The sequence below is a fragment of the Mauremys reevesii genome, linkage group 4 (assembly GCF_016161935.1).
Source record: "Mauremys reevesii isolate NIE-2019 linkage group 4, ASM1616193v1, whole genome shotgun sequence".
In the NCBI taxonomy this organism is placed as follows: domain Eukaryota; kingdom Metazoa; phylum Chordata; order Testudines; family Geoemydidae; genus Mauremys; species Mauremys reevesii.
Genome location: NC_052626.1, coordinates 76,939,904 through 76,964,236, shown reverse-complemented (window position 1 = coordinate 76,964,236; position 24,333 = coordinate 76,939,904). Strand labels below are relative to the sequence as shown.

Genomic DNA, 24,333 nt, shown 5'->3' with positions numbered 1-24,333 from the left:
GTATTGAATATGCACAGCTGACCATGTACTGTGTTTAGTATTGCCACGTACTGACTCTTTCGTGTACTGAGTGCCCAGAGCATCACCTACTGAAAATGCAATCCTGTGTGATGTGAGCTCCAGGTACTTTTCCATCTGCTAGATCTGGGACATTGATTTGGGCCACTTTTAAACCTCACATCCCTAGGTACAGTTGCCCTCTCCACGACCCCACCCCCCCATTGCACAAGTGCCTTTAAAATTTGCCGCCCTAACCTCTGAGTTAACTATTCGGCATAGTAGATTCTCTCTCTTTTAAGACTTTAGAGCAGATCAATTATTAAACCAATCTTTTGAAACATTACAACACAAAGTGTAAAATGCAATTGTCTCAGTGTTTTGTGGCTTGTTGTGTCAATAATGTATACTCTTCCCTGTCCACTATAAATTATTAGGCACATCCAGATACTTTCAGTTCATTTTCATTCTTGTAGCTTCCACAAGTGAAAGAACTGTATTTTGTAACATAAATCTTACCAAAAAAGAAAACAACGAATGAGATGGAACCTGACACTATTGAAACTAAGTCTTAATATGCAAATGGATTTCTTGGATGTATATTGGTATTTGTACAGCTCAGCACTGACTACATGTTGAAAATGTCTACATGACTGAATTCCTCCTAGAAGATGTGCTGCACAGCATCTGAAATCCCCACAGACATATTTGTCCTTCAGCGAGAAAACGGCCTACTTTGAGGCCATGATTTTCTTTCTTCAGAAAGAAAGTGCGCAGAATTGTGAACCCTGAATGAACAGCTGTATTGCAAGAAGGCATGTGAGAAATGGATATAAGCCTTGATAAATAGAAAGAGACGTGATGCTGTACAGTGCAAGTTCCACTTGTAAATTGTTTGAGTGTGTGTTTAGTATTGCCATATTTTGCAATGCATAAATAACTCACCACTGCTATCTATCATTTACATATTAGAACTGAACGTTGACTGGTGATTACAGCAAGGGACTTAGAGTGAGGATTTCATCTCTACCACTGATTTACTGTGTCCAAATTGCTTAACTTCTCTGTGCTTCAATATCCCCATCTGAAAAAATGAGTACAATACTCCCCCTCTACTGCACAGGACTGTTGTGAGGCTTAATTAATGGGCTAGGCTTAACCTCTGATGTTATAACATTAAGGTGAATGGAGTTATATGGGGGATACATTTAGCAAAATGTGTAAAGGGCTATGAGGTCGTCCAATAGACAGTACTGTACGAGTGAAAAGAACTCTTATTTTCACAAAAGCTAGAGATTTAATAAGCAAATCCTATGAGTAATTACATGTTCCTGAATACTGCTGTGTATTTTCATTTAGTCGCTCCAAAAGTAATTATGTAGCCTGCTCAGTGTTTTGGAAGACACAACATGCAGTTATTCTGTAATTACATACTACTTTTTGTATACTCACCTTGTCACTACAAGAGGCCTTAGCATATAATGAAATGCTCAGGGCCCTGCAAGTGAGCCAAACTGAAGTTCAAAAACCAGCATTCAGCTACATCATTTAATAGATTTTATAAAACTTTAGCTTAAAAGACATTTAATAATAATTCTTAATCGATGATAATAGAAGAAGCTGTTCCAAAATCTTTCATTAGATGTGCATATTAAATTCAGGCACTCATTCAAGAGATCATTTTTCAGTTGCTATGAAGCATGCCGCAAAGGGCGATATAATATATAATCAATCTGGTGGTGGTTCTGTCAGTGAGGCAGATAAAGCTCTGGTACATTCATAAAAATAAAAAAAGCAACGCCGGAGTAAAATGATTGGTCCCAATTCTATGCACCATCCACATCTCTGCCATATGAAGGATCTGCGGACAAGTGCCTAGGGAGTATAGTGCATGTTCCAGAAGGCAGCTCAAATGCAGGACTACACTGAATAACCTGGCAGCTACAATAGAGCACTTTCACAAGCACTTGTAACTAAGGTAAGTTACAGAGCTCCACCAAAAGTTTTGGCCTTGAACCCCCACTAAATAAACAGCTAAGGGAAAAGTAATGTAATGTTTCCATGCATGAATAATCAGCAGCATTTGAACCCAAGACTTTCAGCTCTGCAGCACTAGAGCTAGCTTTTAACTATCTTATCCATCTAAGATACTTATATGGTCCTCATTATTATGGTGTCACATAAGCATGAATACATGCATGAATCCTCATACTACCGCTGTGAGGTAGGAAAGTGCTATTATCCCCATTGTACAGATGGAAACTGAGACACAGAGGATACACAACAACACTACAATAAAACATCCGCCACTGGCCTGGGTCAGCTGACCCAGGCTTCTGGGGCTCAGACTATGAGGCTATAAAACTGAGCTGGAGCATGGGCTCTGGGACTCCTTCCCTCCTCCATACGGTCTCAGGAGCCGTGCTACAGCCTGGTCCTGAATATCTACACTGCAACAAGTATCAGAGGGGTAGCTGTGTTTGCTGCTTTTACAGATCCAGACTAAGAGTCCTGTGGCACCTTATAGATGAACAGACGTATTGGAGCATGAGCTTTTGTGGGTGAATACCCACTTCATCCGACCCACTACATGCATCCGACGAAGTGGGTATTCACCCACGAAAGCTCATGCTCCAATACATCTGTTTGTCTATAAGGTGCCACAGGACTCTTTGCTGCTTACACTGCAACAGTATATCCCTGCAGCCCGAGCCCCGGAAGCCTGAGTCACAAGTGTGTTATTGCAGTTGAGATGTAGACCCACAGAGACTAAGACCTTGATCCTGTGCCCACTGCAATCTAGGCGAAGGCTCCCATTGACTTCAGGCACTGAGTGACAAAGTCTGCGGCAGAGTGGGAAATTCAGCACAGGTATCCTGAGTTCCCAGGCCAGCAAGCTAACCACTGGCCCATCCTTCCCCTGCACAGAATAGAGAGGTTATCATCCTTTAGTGGATGAGATCCTAAAGGATAACATGACCTACACTCTGCCAAAGTATTAACACATTTCTGCTCCCTGGTTTATCACTGGGTATATCTACACTGCAGCTGGGAGGTGTGATTCCCAATGCAGGTAGGCAAACTTGCACTATCTCAGCTTGAGCAACAAAGCTAAAAAGAGCACTGTGGAAATTGTGGCACTGGCAATGGCTCTGGCTAGCCACCCAAACTTAGACCCAGGGGATCAGGCAGGCTAGGACTGGGGCAGTGCTGCAACAGCCACACTGCTATTTTGAGTGTGCTACTCATGCAGAGCTAGTGAAGGTCTGTCTACCTGCACTGGGAACCACACTCCCAGCTGCTGTGAAGACATAGCTATTAAGGCCCTCATCCACCAATTCACTATGTGCAGGCACACTACTGCACTTGGGCAGAACTTCATTGAAGTAAGTGTGCCTAAGTCACTTTTGATCACATTACTGATAATGTCAAGTTTTTCCTAGTATTAGCCATGCAGAACCAATGACACTAAGGAGAGAGCTGGATGCTTGTTCTGCCTTATAAAGAAAATATGACTGAAGATTTAATTGCAGAAAGTTTATTTATGATAACAATTTAAAATAACTATTATACACCTGCAACATATAGCAGGTGCAATCTTGAGATCTCAGACAATATTAGAAAAAAGGGAAAAAGTATTATTGTCTTAATTTAACAAATAAGAAAACAAACTTGCCCAACAGTTTAGAAGTCAGAAATAAAGTCTATGATCATTTAGTTCTCCTGATTTCAAACCACCACTCTCCTAAGCATCCCCTGCTCTAAGCACTAGACTATGCTATCTCACCTTTCCCAGTGGAATTACTCCATTTCATTACATTTAATATGTGTACATACAATAGAAGTATAAAAGTAAGCATGATGCTGAAAGCAATCTGTAATGCTGCCAAGGAAAACTAAAGTACTGTACTTATCCTACATCTTTTAAAAATGAGTATAACACATTTTCCAAGAGGAAGGGAATTTATCCCATAAAAACAGAAACATAGTGCATGCTACACTGTAAGAGGCAGAAAGAAATAAGAAGCTTGAGATCCCTGGTGGGCTTTGAAGTACTAGGCAGTTAGGAAATGTCTTTTGGCTTGTAAAGAAACACAGTAGCCACAAACAGTGAATAAGGGTACGTCTACACTACGGGACTATTCCGAATTTGCATAAACCGGTTTTGTAAAACAGATTGTATAAAATCGAGTGCGCGCGGCCACACTAAACACATTAATTCGGTGGTGTGCGTCCATGGTCCGAGGCTAGCATAGACTTCTGGAGCGTTGCACTGTGGGTAGCTATTCCATAGCTATCCCATAGTTCCCGCAGCCTCCCCCGCCCCTTGGAATTTCCGGGTTGAGATCCCAGTGCCTGATGGGGCAAAAATCATTGTCGCGGGTGGTTCTGGGTAAATGTCGTCAGTCACTCCTTCCTCTGGGAAAGCAACGGTAGACAAGCATTTCACGGCTTTTTTCCCTGGATTGCCCTGGCAGATGCCATAGCATGGCAATCATGGAGCCTGTTTTGCCTTTTGTGACTGTCACCGTATGTGCACTAGATGCCGCTGACAGAGGCGATTCAGCAGCGCTATACAGCAGCATGCTTTTGCATGACAGCAGAGATGGTTACCAGCCATACTGTACCATCTACCAATCCATAAATTGGTAAAAAGATGATCATGGTTACCAGTCCTTTTGCACTGCACCATCTGTTGCTGTCATAAGTGCCCCTGGCTGCTCTTAGCCAGGGGCGCAAAAGCCAAACTTGGGAATGACTCCCTGAGTCAATCCCTCCTTTTTGGTATCTAAAAATAGAATCAGTCCTGCCTAGAATATGGACAAGTGTACTAGAGAACCACTGTATCATAGAACCAGAGAGCACAGCTGCTCTGTGTCAGATCCTGCAGAAATTATGAGCTGTATGCTATTCACAGGGGGTGCTCCTGCAACAACCTCACCTGTTGATTCCGTTCTTCCCCCAGCCTTCCTGGGCTACCGTAGCATTGTCCCCCCACTTGCGTGATGAAGTAATAAAGAATGCAGGAATAAGACACAGTGACTTGTTAGTGAGAAATGAGTGGAAGGCAGCCTCCAGCTGCTATGATAGTCCAGACAGGACAGTAAGGAGTGTGGAGGAGAGGAGCCCAGCATCCCTCTGCTAGTCCAGGGGCAATTGAATCTTTTCTTTACACATGAAGGGTGGGGGCTGATGGAGCTCAGCCCCCTGTTGCTATGATGAGGATGGTTACCAGCCATACTGCACCATCTACCAGGAAAAATTAGGGCCAGGCGCCCTTGATCGACCTCACGGATGCTAGTCGGCATGGTTACCAGTCCTTTTGCACTGCCCCATGTGCCAATAGGCTGATGATGACAATGGATATCAGTCATATTGCACCATCAGCCACCCATGGCGGGGGGGGAGCAAGGATGTTGGTGTTGAGTGCTGCAGCATCGCGTCTATCTGCAGCATTCAGTAAAGATAGGGTGACATGTAAAAGAGTCAAGAGAGGATTGTTTTCCCTTTCACTTCTGGGGGTGGGTGGGGGGGTGCGTAAATTGCCGAGCTATGCCCTGACCCACCGCAGACACTGTGTTTGACCCTAGAAGCATTTGGAGCTCATCCAAGAATGCAAATGCTTTTCGGAGACTGCAGGAACTGTGGGATAGCTTTAGTCCTCCAGTCCATGAGCGTCCATTTGATTCTTTGGCTTTCCGTTATGCTTGTCACGCAGCAGTGCGCTGAGTCCCTGATATGCCGTCTGTCTGGAGATTTTTTAAAAAAGTTTTTTAATTCGTCTTCTGTAATGGAGCGCTGATAGAACAGATTTGCCTGCCCTTACAGCGATCACGTCCGCATCGGCCATGCGGGAGCTCTTTCTTTATTTTGATTTTTAACTGCATCACCACACGTGCTGATCGGAGCTCCACGCTGGGCAAACAGGAAATATTCAAAAGTTCGCGGGGCTTTTCCTGTCTACCTGGCCACTGCATCCGAGTTCAGATTGCTGTCCAGAGCGGTCAGTGGTGCACTGTGGGATACCGCCCGGAGGTCAATACCGTCGATCTGCGGCCACACTAACCCTAATCCGATATGGTAATACCGATATTAGCGCTACTCCTTTCGTTAGGGAGGAGTACAGAAACTGGTTTAAAGAGCCCTTTATACCGATATAAAGGGCCTCTTAGTGTGGACGGGTGTGGCATTAAATCGGTTTAATGCTCCTAAAACCAGTTTAAACACGTAGTGTAGACCAGGCTTAAGAATCATTTTTACAGGGTTGCTATTTGGAGTATAATTGCACTTCAGTATACAGTGTTCTCACTAACTGAAATTAATTAAAAGTCTGACTGCTTTTGCCTGGGAAAAAAGTGTATGATATTTTTCCATTTGTCCCTACCCTAGGCTGCTTATTCACCTTATATATATTTTTAAATAACATAATTCAGCTTCCATATTAATGTTAATTATTTGAGAAGTTAATCAAGTATTCTAACTCATATTTTTCTACTTTTCTCATAGAATAACAGAACTGCATCAGATTTAATATCTATATGTAAGACATGAAGAAAAGCAACATAAATGCTAATAGCATCCATAAGGCTAACAAAGAAACCTAAACATGTATCCTAAATTTCCTTTATTATTAGCATAGCACATTGTCCAATGAAAGGGGCCACTCTTGAATGTATCCCATAAAAACAGAAATATATCATATGTATAGTCCATGTGGGTTCACAGTTGCTTAAAATTGAGTGAAGATAAATTTAAAATCTATGCCATAATTACAGCTGTGTGGGGGAAATATATCCTTAGAATTATGCAGTGACAATATAAACTCTCTTCACTGGGTTTCCTTTCAAATCATGGTTGAGGTGCATTAGAGTTGGTCTATATGGGGATGCTTGCACTGCTTATGCCTGTATAATACCTGTTCTGTGGATAACAGGCTGTCAATCCGTTACCTTTCATAACCTTTCATAACCAATAAGGCTCTGATCCAAAGCCCATTAAAGTCAATGGGAGTCTTTCCAGTGACTTCAATGTAGAAAAGACAATCTGTTGTTTTGTAACCCTCTATTTGTAAGTGATTAATAAAGGCATTACAGTATAATCGCCTATCACAGAACATAAATGAATTAAATAGGCAATATTCCTGTTAAACTACTCTGTATCTTCCTCTTTTTGGGCAAGGGGGAGGAGGAAAGGGAATGTTCAATTATTGTTATAAAATTTAATTACATTGCTATTTTAAAATGCACTTCTGGGAGAACTATTCTCTTACCCACTAGTTCCTACAGTAACTGTGTACGTAGTGTGGTTGTTTACTGGTAAAGCACTTAATGCAGTTATCTGTTGCTATAGGCAACTGGACCCATATCTCCAAGGGAGCTTGCTTCATTGCTACCAAACAGTGATCCTAAATTGTGCTTCACTTTTCTTGCACTCAGGGCCAGCTCCAGGCACCAGCGAAGGAAGCAGGTGCCTGGGGCAGTCAATAGAAAGGGGAGGCACTCCGTCTGTTATTGGGGCGGCATGTCCGGGTCTGCGGCGGCAATTTGATGGTGGATCCTCTCTTCCTCTTCAGTGGCACTTCGGCGGCAGCTCAATCGCTCCACTTCAGTCTTCGGCGGTACTTCTGCGGGAGCTCAATCACTCTGCTTCAGTCTTCGGCGGCAATTCGGCAGCGGGGTCCTTCAATCCCTCTCTTTCACTTTGGCGGCAGTTCATCGGGGTTTTCTTTTTTTTTTTTCCTTCGCTGCTTGGGGCGGCAAAAAAGCTGGAGCTGGCCCTGCCTGCACTTGACACCAAGCACCTTTCTACCTATTTAAAGTATTTGTCTTATGTGTTTTCCACTACAAATTGTTACTGCACAATTGTGTGGCAGCGGTGCAGAAGGTATGGCCCAGGAAGAAGTGGAGTGGGGCTTTCCACCACCCAAACAACACAGGGTTGCTGCAGGTCCCAAACTGATGAAGATTAGAGCAACTTCCTGCTCTTCTTGAGACTCTTCTCTCTAACTCCCTACCTCTCCCCCAAACACTGAATGTTTGACTGCAGATGAGCCTCAGAGATGGGATGCTTACAGGGATGTTTGTGCAACAGGTACTGTTCGGAAGCTTTAAAATTCAACTTGACCTGCTGAAAGGGAGTATTGTGCATGTCAGATTGAATTGTAAGGTCCCAGGAATTTGTGATAAAATAAGAGAATTATATCTGTGCCAGAAAATGCCACAGGATGGTTCAATAAACTCATAAAAAAAGAAGTACATTATGTAAGGTTTTTAAAATAATGCCTACAGAATTCTATTAGTTTAATCTCTAGTAAATTCTAATGTGCACAAACAAAAAAACAAACATGAAATAATCCAGTCTAACCACATAGATTTTTTCTTAAAACAGGAGCTCAGTGATATTCAATAACAGTCACCACCCGCCCCCAACAGTGAAAAGGGAAATGTAAAGCTGCAGTACTAAGTGGTTTCCTGAATTCCTATCTGCTGAATTTTGCTCACCGTATTACTGCCTTGTGGTGCTTATAACAGCTATTTATTTTGTTTTTTTCTCTCTCATGAAAAAAGTCATGTAGAATTCAATAGAAAATTATATAATTAAGAGGATTTATGAATAATTTAGTAGAATTGAATAAAGAAATTGTGGTTGTTCAATGTTGAATAGTTCAATAAACTCACATAAAGGAATACATTCTACACATTTTCTGAAAATAACTCCTATAGAATCATATTGTCTTTGTCTCTAATAAATAATAAGGTGGACAGATTATAACCAAACTAACCATATGGACTAAATTCAGCATCCAGTGTACCTGTATAGAAATACTCTGAAGTCAATGGATTGGCGTCCTCATACAACAGCTGTCAGTTTATTCCAACGTCAAGCTCTGTGGGGCAGAGACTGTTTGTTTTGTTCTGTTTTTGTATAGTGCCTAGCACAATGGGGTTCTGGTCCATAGCTAGGGCTCCTCGGCGCTATGGATACACACACAAGACAAAGACAAAGGAAATTAAACACTTAGACACACCAAAGGCAGGGGGAGAAGTGATGTGTGTGGGGAAAGAAGCCAGCTCAAATCACCCCCCACCGGAAAAAAATCAGAGTATGAAGACAGGCTTTATATAACATATTATGAAAGGCTGCTGGGGGAAAAAAGGTGATTAAAGAGGTCGTGTTTTGTTTGTTTATTTGCTTGCTTAATCCAGGGATTACTGGAATTCATACTTCAATTTAAACAATGAATTATTTCTAAATCATTATTTAGAAAAACATACTATGCACATATTTACATTCCATTTTTGAGTGTTTATAGATTTTCAGAAAGATAAATTGAACTTTGGAGCTGAATTGACAAGCAGCGGCGGCTCCAGGCACCAGTGCACCAAGCCTGGGGAGGCAAGCCACACGGGGGGCGCCCTACCAGTCCCTGCGAGGGCGGCAGTCAGGCAGCCTTCAGTGGCTTGCCTACGGGAGGTCCTCAGTCCCACGGATTTGGCGGCAATTTGGTGGCGGGTACGCTTAATCCGCGGGACCATGGACCTCCCACAGGCAAGCCGCCGAAGGCTGCCTGACTACTGTGCGTGGGGCGGCAAAAAAGCTAGAACCATCCCTGTTGACAAGATACTACAATGTGTTAGAGACAGAAAAGAGTCAAAGAAAATCCTGGTGCTTGAGATTCCAGCTGTGTGTAGTTTAAACAGTACCATCTAATATTGTAACACATACAACAAACATGCAGAATTGAGTTTACCGCGTTCTTTCTCTAGCTGAAGCCTGGAACCTGTGGTGAAATAGGAAGGGAACAGGGTAGGAAGAAGGTAGAACCCATAAGTATGTATACTCTAGAACAAGGCACCATGTGTTCTGCCATTCTATACCCATGAATTTGCATTGCTGCAGAATTGACCTCCAGTATCTGAGCTACCATTTAAAGAAAACTATTGCTGCTAAAATGATCTGCAGAGAAATATTTAACAATGTTGGAACTGAAGTGGTCAAGTTTTTAAAAGAACTGAGGACCCACAGCTTCCATGTAAGGCCCCAAAATAGAGGCCAGGTTTTCAGTAAAATCTCAGTAGCTCTGAGCAGCTTCTATTTTTCTTCTTAAGTGTTTCTGATTGCTAAGCACTTCTGAAAATCAGACCACTTCATTTATGCATCTAAAATAAGAGCTAACTACTTTTGAAACTCTGACCCTAGTTGTGGGTGCTGAGCACTTTTGAGAGTCTAGCCATATGTTTCCAGACCTTGTGATTCAAAAAAATAACCTTGAAAACAAGACTCAAATATAAACTGATGTACTGTTGACTTTCTGAGACTCCAAACAGCATGGAACTACTGAGAAGTGTGAATAGCCCCATTCCTCACAATACTATGTTACTATGTTAACACTGAGATCTAAAGATGTTTTCTTAAATAACATTATTAATTATTTCACTGCTGATCATTTTAGCAGCAATATTCAGGTAATATGATTATACCACAATTCCAAACTGCCTCCAGTGCCTCCCTGGTACCAACTGCCCTACGTCGCTGCCAGGGCCTCTAGCTTTCCCCTGAAAATTTCTATGATGCAGTTAGATAATGCCCTTACAAACATTCACAACATCCCGAAAGCAGAAAATGTGGGACTGACATAAAATAAACTGACACAGCAGTTAGCATATTGATTGTGTTTGTCACATAGTGAGCTGGCCCTTCCAAGAAGTTGGAACTCAGCCTCACCTGTATCAGGTGTGGCCCAACTCCCTAAGCAAAGATAATGAATCCAGGGGTCACATGATGGAAGCATGTGACTCAGAACCAGGCCTGCTGGGAGATATGAAGAGCAGCCTGCATTCAATGAGGGAGACTCCAGGTACACAGCAGCTCTGAGAGTGAGTGCTTTGTTAAAGACTATTGGGGGGGGGGACGGGAAAGGCTAGTGAAGAGGCCTAAGTTGAGTAGATCTCCTTTGAAGGCGGCTTGGGAGAGAGATCTGCAGGGAAGAAAATCTTGTCAGAGGAAAGTTTCAGTAGGTACATGACGTTAGAACCCTGCACTAAGGGTAGTGATCCTGCTTAGGTGGGAAATCGGTATTGTCTTGATCTTTAAGCTAATAAAGCAGACTCCCCAAAAGTGAAGATTATTGAGACTAAACCCTCTGTGATTATCTGGGGAAGAAGGAGAAACTGAGGCAGCAGACAAGCCCAAAGCTGACTGGATAAGTCTCTGCTACAGTGTTGTTCAATAAATATCTCAATGTATTTAATGCATCTGATTCGCTTTGCAATATCCACTAGAGTGTCAGAGAATCAAAGGACATTGCAGTAACACGTATTCCTCATTGCTGTGGAGTATTACTATTGATAACAGATAGGGAACCTTTGTCTGACCATCACATGTTGTATGTGTCAAATATTTATTGAATGCCTAAATACCCAAGGCTGTTTTCTTATTCTTTGTATATTGGGAAGCGAGGGGAAGCCTTGGCAAAATGAGCTCTGAAAATTAACAGTTGGTAATGTCTCTGATAAGTATATCCTTCATTTTACCTGTTGTTATCTTTACATAATGCCAGCAGGTAAATGCCTCTAGCTAAAAATAATAATCAATTATCCCCCTCTTCAGGTCAGATATTTGTGAAGATAACTGATGTGTAGTTCCAGCCAATTATAAGTTTGGAAATAGAATTCTCTTTTTACCTTCCCAATCAGTCACTCGGGCACAGAAATAATCTCTGGAATGGAGGTGGAAGAGTGGAAATTAAAGCTCCTTTGAAACTTGTTTGCAAAAAAAAGTTTTAAAAAGGAAAAATTAAACTCAGCAGTTTAATTATAGGAAAAAAAATATATCAGACAATTTGCATCTGAAAATCCCTCCAGAAAAGGAGAAAAGTGGGGCTGACGACACTTCTCCTGTAACACTAATAAATAGTGTCTGCTTACTGTTTCTCCTCTAGCCCTCTCCCTTTTCACATCTGGCTATAAATAGATATTCCTCCTTTGCTGTTGCACTTTTGAAACAACAAACAAGAGGTAGATCCCTTCAGTGGCACCCTATTGTTCCTCTCCAAGGATGTGAGGCTACTGTTCTGTTTCACAAACACTGCGATATGCTCTTAGCTCACTAGAATAATGTTGGAGATGATGACTCAGTATGGGGGTGGCCTACACGCCAAGAAGGCCTGAATCATGTTTTCAGCCTGCTGACTGACCCTGGTCGTGGGGGTATTTCTATTTCCCTTGACATAGCTGAGATTTATAGCTTCTATTGGTTCCTCACATGTAAAGGGCTTCATGTGGAGGAGGAAAAAAGAGATTGCATTATTGCCCATCACGTGTATCTGAAAGTCATGAGTCAGGCTCCAAAATATCATGATATTGGATTTAAAATAATGAGATTCTCAATAAATAAATAAATAAAAATAACCTTTGAGGGTTTTTCTTTTATTATTTGCTTTCTGGGTTCTGATTCATGTTTTCAAGCTTTTCTCTGCAACCAGGACATTGAGAAACTTTTTCTTTTAAAATGAAGGCAGGAATTCTCACATAATAAAATGTTTCCAAGAGCTGGGGCCTTAAAAACAACAGCAAATATTGTGAAACTTGTGATAAATTCAGAAGAGTTGGTAACAAAGCATCTTCACCTGCACTGTTCCTTTCAGATTACATTTCTGAATTAAGTTTAAGATGTCTATTCAGACACCAATCTGTAGCAAACACAAACATACAGATAGCATGATCTCTACTACTTAAATTAGGCATCTCTAGAAGGTGTAAAAGGGTTCAGAACCCATTGGTATAATAATTCAGGCATCTACTACTTCACCCAAATTGCCATTATTTGGTAGTGGTGGTGTGCTTATAACCTCTTGGCCTGCCTCTCGGAACTAGAGGCAGGGCCGGCTCCAGGCATCAGCTTAGCAAGCAGGTGCTTCGGGCGGCCACTCTGTAGAGAGGCGGCACGTCCAGGTATTTGGCAGCAATTTGGTGGATGGTCTTCCGCTCGGCGCGAAGGACCTCCCGCTGAGTTGCCGCAGATAGCGATCACAGCTTTTTTTTTTTTTTGGGCTGCATGGGGCAGCAAAACTCCCGGAGCCGGCCCTGACTAGAGGATGACATAATGAACACTTAAATAGGTCAGATCCCATCCAGCAGAGGGCAGTTGTTAACTGGACACAGATCTTTTCATGGGGACATGTAATCCAATGAATTTTTGAGGGCCACATGCAGCATTCACTTCAGGGCCAAAAAGATTTGTCTATGCCAAATGCTAGGTCATCTAATTTAACGAGGATTCTTCTTTTTTTGTTTGTTTGTTTTCTTTTAAAGCCAGTATCCGACCACTGCAGTGCCACCGTGCTGGATGAGTGCCAAATGTCCATCGATGGGGCACTAAGTAGCAGCAGGCAAAGAGGAAATGGGAGGTTCAGATTAACCCCCGAAAATATAAATGTTAATTGCAAAAGATTTGTGGTGTTGTTAACAAAATTGACCTATCTGAAGCTCATGAAAGTTCCACGACACATCAGAATTTTTTGTGAAAAATGTCACTGGACATTTTTTCCATATGTACTTGTACATTAGATTGAACACAGGGCTAAATTTGAAGCCAGGCTCTACAACTGACTAACAATACTGTCAAGACTGGGTCATGGGCAATCAGCATAGGGGCTACAGCCAGAGTATGCTGGCAGGAATTGGAGTCATGGGTTGATCAAGGATCAGAAACCTGGGGCCAGAGTCAGGCATCAAGGTTAAGTCAGGAGAATTGGTACTGGGAGGTAAGGCTGAGATTAGGAATGAGAAATCATACACAGGAGAAAAGACCAAGTCAGAAGCTGGGTCCTGGAGCCAGGAGGCAAAGCAAAGGTCAAGACCCAGGGATTAAGAGCAGTGTGAGGAAGCAGGGACTGAAGCAGCAGCTAGCTGGTGATCTGCCTGTATCCTCCCCCAACTAAAATAATATGTCTGGGCCAATCACAAATATCCTCTCAGTTGGGCCTTGTGTGTGTGGCACACCCTGTGGTGGTTGGGCCCCTGAGGCTCATGACTTGCCTAGTGTTTCTGCTGCCACAGCTGTTAGGTGATGGCAATCCACAGAGCCAGGACCTAGTCCTGCTTCTTCTTACACTTATCTGGCATTTTACCAACATTATGTAGTAACGCCTCAGGAAGTCCTTTCTAATGTAGGTTAATAGCATTCCTATTTTACAAACAGGGAAACTGAGGCACAAGATGTTCAGAGGCTTGCCTAAGGTAGTGTCAAAAGAACACAGATCTCCCAGAGTATAGCTCTGTGCTTAATCCACCAAGGCATACTGCTTGTATTATTACTACTTAATATTCTTTACAGTGTCCTTGAGCATTCAACAGTACAGAAAACAAAAATACAAGGTCCCTGGACAAAGGAGCTACAAATCAGTATTAGATAGTATGTAATGAGGAGGGGTAACAGAGAAAGGTAACATCAAGAAAACATGGTTACTCATGATTTTAAATTCCCCCCCGACAATTTCCATCCCACCATCCACCTCATCCTAGACCCATTTCCACCACACTACCACTCTCCTGCTAAACACTACTGTAAAAACACATAATACCGGAAATATAAATAACTACCACGCTAATACTACACTTACAGCTTATGCCACCTTCCACACACACACCACACACCACACGATCCATTGTCTGCTAAGCTACAACCAAAGCTCGTATTTGCATCTCTCAGACAGAGATACAATAACACAAGAGATCTTCTTCAAGCATTTATACCTACCCTACTGACACCAAAAAAAAAAAAGAAAAAAACAAGCAGACAGAGCCAGAAGAAGCCACTACAGCACTAAAAAAAAAAAAATAAAAAAAAACCAACCACCCACACCCACAGCCCACCTACAGCCCCAACCATCACCATCAGCCTACACAACAAATCATCAGAGATGATCCCCTCTCTCTCAGATCTTGGGAGACAGACCATCTCTCACACTAGACAGCTCTCCAACCAGAAGCCAGCCACCCAACAAACCAGACACCACACAACATAAACACCATAACCCATAAACATACAACATAAACACCAATGCGCACCAGCTGATGCCACATCTGTCCACAACACACATCACCATAAGACATCATAGGATCAGATCACATCATCGCATCCATCAGCTGGACATCTACCAACGTACTATATGCCATTATGTGCCAGCTATGCCCCTCTGCCCTCTGCCATGCCCTCTGCCCAGTACATCTGCAAAAAATGAAAAAATGGAAATGGACACAAATAAAGACACAAAAAAAAAATCAAAAATCAAAAAATTCAAAAACTAACCTCACTAATAACCACTGACAGACTTGGTGATGGTGCAAACAGAAAAAAAAAAAAAACAAAAAAAAAAAAAAAAAGAAACAAGAAAAACTGAAAAACTAATTAATATATGCAAACTAGATACTAAATAACTGTGACTGAAGACTACTGGGGACCAATTGGTACACAATTCTATCTAATTTCCTCTAGTTCACCTTCCACACCTCTTCTCTCTTTCTTATCTTTTAAAATTTTTTTTTTCCTTTTTTCCTTCCTAGCTAATCTGCGATGGATTATCTGACTCTGTCTGACTCTATACTTCCACCTTTTTATTTTTTCTCTATGTGTAAATATCCCCTGTCTGTGTGTGTGTGTTTCTATGCATCCGAAAAGAGAAGAGCTAGGCTAGCTAGCAGCTCATGCTAAAATAAATTTGTTAGTCTTTAAGGTGCCACAAGTACTCCTGTTTTTTTTGCGGATACAGACTAACACGGCTGCTACTCTGAAACCTGTCAACAAGGAGATGGTTGTGAAAAAATGGACAAATAAGGCATTGAGACTGGCCTCATTGGTGAAGCAGAGTGTAAGGAGTGGGAAAATGTGCTGAAGGACAAGGGCAGTAAGTAAGGAAGATAGTTATGTTAGGCCCTGATGGTGGAGAAATTAAAGGAGATGGGGGTAGGCTGATATGGTTATAATGACAGTCCAAACTAATCTTAGTCGCTGCACTTCGTATGAACTACAGTAGGCAGGGCCGGTGAAAGGATGTTTCGCACCCTAGGCGAAACTTCCACCTTGCGCCTCCTCCCACGCTCCCGCCCTGAGGTGCCCCCCTTGCGGCAGCTCCCCCACCAATCAGCTTAGGCATCGCAAGCCTGGGAGGCGGGAGAAGTGAAGCGGCCACGGCATGCTCAGGGAGGAGGCAGGGCAGGGGTGAGCTGGGGCAGGGAGTTCCCTTGAGTGCCCCCCACCCCCACTTACTTGCTGCAGGCGGCCCTCCCCGCGCTTCCCTGCCCCAGCTCCCTCCGCCTACATGCCGGCGGCGACCAGGGCGGCTGAAGATCCGGCCACAATCGTCGCTGCCAAAGAAAATGGCGCTCCCCAAATGCCAGTGCCCTAGGCAACCGCCTAGGTCGTCTAAACGGTTGCACCGCCCCTGACACTAGGCTACAGTGAATGTTAAGGAAGTCAGTGAGGAGAGGTTAAGGGCATAGAGAATAGTTTTAGCTGCCTGGACAGAACAAAAAGCTCAGATCTTTAAGATGTTTTGCAAAGCGGCAGCAAGATTTGAACCTGGCCTAATACAAGGAGCAAGGGATATGGAGGAGTGGACGATGACTCCCAGGTTACAGGTATGTGGCACAGAGAGGATGATATTGTCAACAGATAACAGAGGGAGTAGAGATAGTTTAGAAGGAAATCAGTTTTGGATATGGAAACATTCAATCAGTACTGAGATATCCAGGAATGAATCCTCCTTAAATGCATAAATATACATCCATTTCCTCTACATCCCCCTTTTATTTCAGACAGAAAATACCTTTAATATTTCAAGTTGCAGTAGCTTTTGGTATGGGGGGAAGGGAAAGGAGAGAAATCATAAGAGAGCAACCAATCGAGGCATGCAGAAACATGCAAAATAAATTGGCAAAATATTTTTTCTGATGTTCAGCAAAACAACATTCACTAATTTCATGCAAGTCCAAATCATTAAATTTCTTCCAAGAAAAAACAAACAAAAGGGAACACCAAAAATGTCAATTGTTTCTGGATAAAGAGGAGCTAAAACCATTTTTTACCTCAAAGAACCTCCTGTTGTCCACCCAAGACGACAAGAACAAAGATTTTTTTTTAAATTGAATTTGCTGAAGATGTAATGTTTTTCCACATATTTCTATATAATCATTATGCTTGACTTGAACCAAACAGGCTGAGGAACGTGTTAACTGTAGTCAATATTTTTACTGATGCAGCCCATATTTAACTAGAGAGGGCTGAAACTAGGCATTTCTATTCCACAAGAAATTTTGACATCTCCAAAAAGATTTTGTTCTGAATCAGACAAGAAAAAACAAGAAATTCAAAATTTCCAGTAATAAGGTGAGTCTAATATCCTGGGACTGATGAGGCTACCGCTACGCTGCATACAAAATTTCCAATGCAACAGAAATCCTCCAAACATCATTTTGGAAAAATAAAAATGTTTCAATTTGAGGTGTTTCTTTTTTAAGCAAAACAGAGCAGCCAGCTCCTCCTCTCTCCCCAGCTCTGTAGCAGGGACCCTGGAAGCCTTGGGTCCTCAACTTCATGGCAGACCCCAGAGCGCTGGGGTCCGCTGCAGCCCTCCAGGTGAACCCTGTGCCTGTGTTTAGCAGAAGTTTGTCAAAACCAAAATGTTTCTGTGAAACCTTGTGGTTTCAACACTTTCAAATGAAAATATGTTTGCTTGGAAATTCCCAATCAGGTGTATGTTTAACACAGCGGCTCTTTGTTTCCTTCTAGTGTTCAATGTCCTTCTAGTGTCCATATAGAGGTTTATGAGTTCGCTACTAGCTCTGAAACAACTGACCTGGTCCTTCAGCTCAAGTCGCTCATTCTTTTTGAGGAGGAGGTTCCAGATTCAATCCTTGCACATGACCTGACCAGGGCATCCTTACACTAAAATATAGCTGGGGAAGGATAAGGTTTTAAATGAATTCCTTTATTCTGCTCTCCCTCTCATGATAACGGTTCATGGCTGTTTGTGATTAGGCTCTAACATGATTGTCATGAGGTGGGGGGGCAATAAGTCATTTCCTTATAGTTAAAAACATTTTGTGTATTCATCAGATCACAAGATGTTACTTATGAAAAAGAAGTGTTAATTGATTTTTTTTTAAATCATTTCAACGCTTATTCTTAAAACTATAATTTACTAGAAGGAATGCAAGAGAGGGGTGAGTACCCGAACAAACAAACAAAAACAAAATATCAGTCCAAAAGCAGCAAAGGGGAATACAGAGAATTAATCTTTTTGTGGGGATGGGGGGAGAGAATAATTTTAAGTACTAATTATACAGGTAATGTAGACTTAAGTCATCTTGTAATGAGCAAGTACAGCACAGGCAGCAGCAACTGATGCTTCCGCCACTATTGTTCCTAATGAGCCATGAGTCTGACCTGGAGGAAACAACTGAGTCTACATGGCCCACACTCAATACTTTGCCTCTCTGCTAAGTTTGCCAATAATGTCATTTGTGACAGATAAGGTGGGTGAGATAATATCTTTTATTAGACCAACTTCGGTTGGTGAAAGAGACAAACTTTCAACAGAGCTTTATGTACCTCGAAAGCTTGTCTCTCTCAACAGAAGATGGGCCAATAAAAGATATGATCTCACCCACCTTGTCTCTCTAATATCCTAGGACAGGGTTTCTCAAACAGGGGTCGCCGCTTGTGTAAGGAAAGCCCCTGGCAGGCCGGGCCCGTGTGTCGGATCGCTGCTCTGGGCCAATGGGAGCTGCTGGAAGCTCCGGCAGCTCCCATTGGCCCAGAGCAGCGATCCACGGCCAGTGGGAGCCGCGATCGGCTGGACCTGCGGACGGGGCAGGTAAACACACGGGCCCGGCCTGCCAGGGGCTTTCCCTACACAAGCGGTGACCCCCATTTGAGAAATCCTGTCCTAGGACAAACACTGCTACAACAACACTACATAATGTCATTTATGACAGTCATTTTTATGATGTGAACACCTGTCCCTTAGGCCTTGGGCTGAGATGACCAGGTCATTCCACATAGTTCAAACAGCTGTGTGATGATAGTGACAGGGCCAAGACCATATAGGTACCCTATGGTGAACGGTCATGGCAAATCTCATGAATCTTATGAGCTGGAAGATTCTCTGCACCTTGAATTCTTTAAACCATGATTTGAGGACTTCAATGGCTCAGACACAGGTTTGATACAGGAGTGGGTGGGTGAGATTCTGTAGCCTGCATTGTGCAGGAGGTCAGACTAGTTGATCGTAATGGTCCCTTCTGACCTTGAAGTCTATGATTCTATGAGTCATCAGATCTCCCTAGATTCTTTACAAGTTAGTTCATCTTTGGACAGTTGATTTTATTATGACTTTCTTTTTATTTTTAATGTGGTAATAAGCACCCAGCCTATGCTTTGGATGTCAATCATAGGTGAAAACTCACAAACTAATATAAAAGACCAGTCCATTAATATAACTGCTCCAACTCACAATATAGTTCATCCTCAATAACCTGAGGGAAAAGAGAAAGAAAACATGTTCTTCAGAGGGGAGTTAACAAATCCAAGGTCCAGCCGCTGAGGGACAGCAAGTTTCAAAGCTGAGGCATCCACAGGGAGAATACCTGGCCACAAGCCCCCTTTAATTTACAGTACGGGGGACTCAAATATATATATCATGGTGAGAGGGACAGCAATTAGTAGATTGATGATTTGAGTCAATCTTTATGTTACCTAACTGGGTGGGTTTCACAGACTACCATCCTCTTGGGACATCTGGTCCCTTATCTTAATCTATTTAAAATTCATATGTCAGCCATAATAAAAAAATACCTTTTCCAAGATGTTTTAGAGTCTCTGCTTTCCTAGATTCTAATAAATGGGTGCAGAACATATGGTGTATCTAAGCAGGTGTTTTTTCCCCAACCTGCTCTACATCCACAGTTGACACACAATGCAAATTCGAAACTCATCCCCTGTGCTGAAGTTTAGCTGTATTAGTAAAGATATTAACAATAAGGTAACAAAGGTCAGCTCCCCAGACATGGTTATTCTAGGGGTTCCCCCCTCAAGAGTGCTCAGCTCACATCCTAGATCCTCTCTCTCCTAGAGAATAACTCTCACTTTGATTATATGCAGTGGGGTAAAAAGTTATCTGCCTCATTCAGCAAAACCCACTTAACACTTTCTCTGCTAACAGGGTGTTTCAGATAAATAGTTCAGTAATTGTTATTCCTGTAAGAAGAAATGATAAAATAAACATTTCTACTTAATTCAGAAGTTGTTTAAGAAATAATTCCATTCAGAAATTCCTTAGATCAAGCGTTACATTTTGCAGTCTGGTTCGTATCACATGCAATAAATAAATAAATAAATAAAATAAAAGGCTGTTTAAGTTCAGGGATTCGGGGTTCATTTTTCAATGAAGAGCCCAATATTCTTCCTGCTCCAAATCCAAATTTGGACATAGTGATAATAAGACTCATAATAGTTAATAACATTTTGTTTAACTGAATCTTAGGTAAGTAAAGAAAATGATTTCACATGCTTCGTACCCGTTGGGAAATGGTTATGAATTTTAAATACTTTCAAATGTAGGTTAACAAATGAGACTCTAATAATCAAACACACAGTTTTTTACAAGCTGAAGTACACTTTAAAAAGACCCTAATTTATTTACTTTTTAAAAATGTCAAAGCTAGAAACTGAACACATCTCCCTGTCTTGTTTCAGGCTTTCAAAAACAGAACAGTTCTAAAAGTATTTTCTCCAACCAACATTACCGGTATTTTGCATTTTGCAGATGCACAGTCTGTGACTGTTAAAATCTATGGATCTTCTAGGTTTCCGTTATTATTCCAAATGAATGGAAGAGGAAGCGAAGCCAGGTTCTTTTGTGTATAAATTAATATCAGCTTAATTTAAATAAACAGCATGCATAGGTATTGAGAGGACCACTTACAAGGCAGAATTTACCAGGAATGCCAAGTACTAGAGAGGAAGGATGGCCCAGTGCTGACGGTGCACTACTGAAACCCCAAAGAGAACCAAGTTATATCCCTCCTGTGCTACATATTCCCCATGTGACACTGGGAAAGTCACAAAGGCATGTCTTCACTGCAAAGTTCACTTAGGTTCTTATGCAAGTGTTGCCCCCAACCGAAGGCTCACTCAAATGCGGTTGTGCTTTAAACTCAAGCTGCCCCGTCGGGGGGGAAGGGAAATGGGAAATCAGCTAACTGTTTAATGGGTGTAAAGTGCTTTGAAGATATAAAGTGTTAGTTAAATATTCTAGACTCTGAACTTTAATAAAAAAAATCTGATGTTAACACAAATAAAAATAACTCCCTATAATTAAATGGTTCAGACCCCCTGCCAACTCTGCAGCATATCACCCTGTGTCTCATTCAGGATCTAGCACACACAGGTCCAAGCCTGCTGAGCTGTCCCCATTACAACAGGGCAAACAAACATGTTTTCTTTGTGCTCTGTCAATAATTAAATTTCCTCTGCTTCACTGAGGATCCCCCATCGGCAGTGAAAAGTACGAGGTATTTTAGTGGGTCAGACTCTGGCTGCTTTTATTATTTCAAACATGGCAGACTGCATTTGTAACTTTCAAATCAACTAGCCAGGCAGCTTTGTCTCTTAACTCTGCTCAGTGATGGCTGGCAAAATTTCATTTCATGGGAATAAAAAGCTCAGCAAGATATTAACCCCCCTTTACCAAGGAGGGATAAGAAGAAAAAAAATGTAAAGTGTTTCCAAGCAATATGTTTTTCCTTAGCCCTCTGAGATTCTGTGACCATTATTATAGCTGGTATGTCTGTTTAGGATTTACCAGAGCTAGTGCAATGAACAGCCTTGTATTGATCAATTTCCCTCTGGCAAATGGGTAACTAAAACCTCTGAGGCTTACATTTTCAAAAATGGTCGCTGTTTTATGGGGTACATAACATGAAACACCTTGGACCCCATTTTCAGAGGTGCTAAGCACCTGCAATACTCACTAACTTCAATGGCAGCTGTGGAGGCTCAGCATTTCTGAAATTTAGGCCCAAGGAATCTCAAAATAGGCATTCAAAATTTGAAATACCCCAAAATCCATGGCCAGTTTTGGAAACAATGGGCATAAAAAGCTGTACAGGTAGTAACAGGTAATAGGGATTCTTTACTTCACACAGCTAGAGGCCTGCATTTTTGGAAGCAGAAAGCTGAGACTTCCATTCCACAATGCTGCATTAATATGGTTAGTATATATCTAAGTTGAGGAGGGCCAGCGGCGGCTCCAGACACCAGCACTCCAAGCACGTGCCTGGGGCAGCAAGCTGCAGGGGGCGGCCTGCCGGTCGCTGTGAGGGCGGCAGTCAGGCAGCCTTCGGCGGCTTGCCTGCAGGAGGTCCGCCGGTCCTGTGGATTCGGTGGCAATTCAGCAGTGGGTACACCGAAGCTGCGGGACCAGGGACCTCCTGCACGCGCACCACCAAAGGCTGCCTGACCGCTGTGCTTGGGGCAGCAAAAAAAGCTAGAGCTGCCCCTGGGGAGAGCCCAATCCTGTTCCCATTGAAGTCACTGGACATTTTGCCACTGGTATTAATGAACACAAGGGTGTACCCTTAATCTTAAAAATAAATGTATTTAGTAATCTGGAAAAGAGCAATTTTAAAATGGATTTATGTTTAATTTCTCCACATTTTCAGGGTCCAATTTCCCCCCCATTTCATGCTGATTTCAGCTCACACTGGCATGAGCGGAAGTTACTTCCAGTGCAGTAGGAAAGATATCCCTTGGCTGTTTCAATTACAGAGGATTGTACATTTAAAATTGGAAAGGGAGAAAGTAACATTTCAGTACTCTTAGAGGTCAGTGAGCTCTCGAGAGGCTGCTTAACTTCTCCCAAAGTGGATTTTATAGCACAAGTGGAGTTAATAAGTTAATCACAAGATGAATCATAAAAATTAGAAATGGAGAACTGTTAAAAAGAATTTAGAAAGTGGCCTCAAAGGAGATTGAGATCTTTCAGTGTCTAGTGATGGAATTTCATAGAAAACTCTGAGGGCTCAGTGAGCTTGTTAACATATATTTATAATGTCCCAACCACTAGCCTCATAGGCCTTCCCCCGCCCCCCGAAGTCTGCAGCTCCATGTGACCCAGACTATTTGAATATTTGCCTATTCAATACCCTCTAGTCACAGGACTGAGCCTTAGTTTAGTTTCTACTGATGTATAAAGTTAAATGATAGTCCTGGGAGTCACTCCCTTGCAGTTCACTCACTGTCCAAGAGCTGTGCATAAATTAAAGCAACTGCCTAACGAGACTTAGCCTCCTAAAACTTTTCTCCCATATTTGCAATAAGGGAGCTTTGGCTATGGCAGGCATTGAGCTTGTGAACAAGGGTGATCCAGTTGATATAGTGTACCTGAAGTTTCAGAAAGCCTTTGACAAGGGTCCTCACCCAAAGGCTATTAACCAAATTAAGCAGTCATTGGATAAGAAGGAAAATCCTCTCATGGATCAGTAACTGGTTAAAGGATAGGAAACAAAGGGTAGGAATAAATAGTTTTCACAATGGAGAGAGATAAATAGAAGAGAGCCCCCTCCAGGATCTGTACTGGGACCAGTGCTGTTCAACATACTCGTAAATGATCTGGAAAAGGGGATAAACAGCGAGGTGGCAAAATTTGCAGGTGATACACAATTACTCAAAATAGTTAAGTCCAAAGCTGACTGTGAAGAGTTACAAAGGGATCTCACAAAACTAGGTGACTGGGCAACAAAATGGCAGATGAAATTTAATATTGTTAAGTACAAAATAATGCACATTGGAAAACAATCCAAACTATACATACAAAATGATGGGGTCTAAATTAAATTGTTACCACTCAAGAAATAGATATTGGAGTCATTATGGATAGTTCTTTGAAAACATCTACTCAATGTGCAGTGGCAGTGAAAAAAAACTAACAATGTTAGGAACCATTAGGAAAGCGCTAGATAAGAAGACAGAAAATATCATAAGTATACTGTGTAAATCCATGGTACACCCACACCTTGAATACTGAATGTGTTCTGGTCACCCCATCCCAAAAAATGATGTATTAGAATTGGAAAAAATATCAGAGAATGGCAACAAAATGATTAAGAGTATATAACAGGTTCCATACAAGGAGAGATTAAAAAGATGAGGACAGTTTTGCTTAGAAAAGAGACAACTAAGGGGGGATATGATAGAGGTCTATAAAATCATGAATGCCATAGAGAAAGTGAATAGAGAAGTGTTATTTAACCTTTCATATAACACAAAAAATAG

The 24,333-nt window shown here is 42.0% G+C and overlaps 1 long non-coding RNA gene across 6 annotated transcripts in view; it reads right to left on the bottom strand.

The window, feature by feature from the left end:
- LOC120403018 overlaps nucleotides 1-24,333 on the bottom strand; it is a 94,016-nt gene that overhangs the window by 5,899 nt on the left and 63,784 nt on the right. For 2 of the 6 annotated variants that reach the window (XR_005597424.1, XR_005597421.1), the window contains exon 2: nucleotides 8,810-8,972. The exons of the other annotated variants lie outside the window; for them this stretch is intronic. This is a non-coding gene — a long non-coding RNA (uncharacterized LOC120403018). The remainder of the gene's footprint in view (nucleotides 1-8,809; nucleotides 8,973-24,333) is intronic. 6 annotated transcript variants of the gene reach the window in all.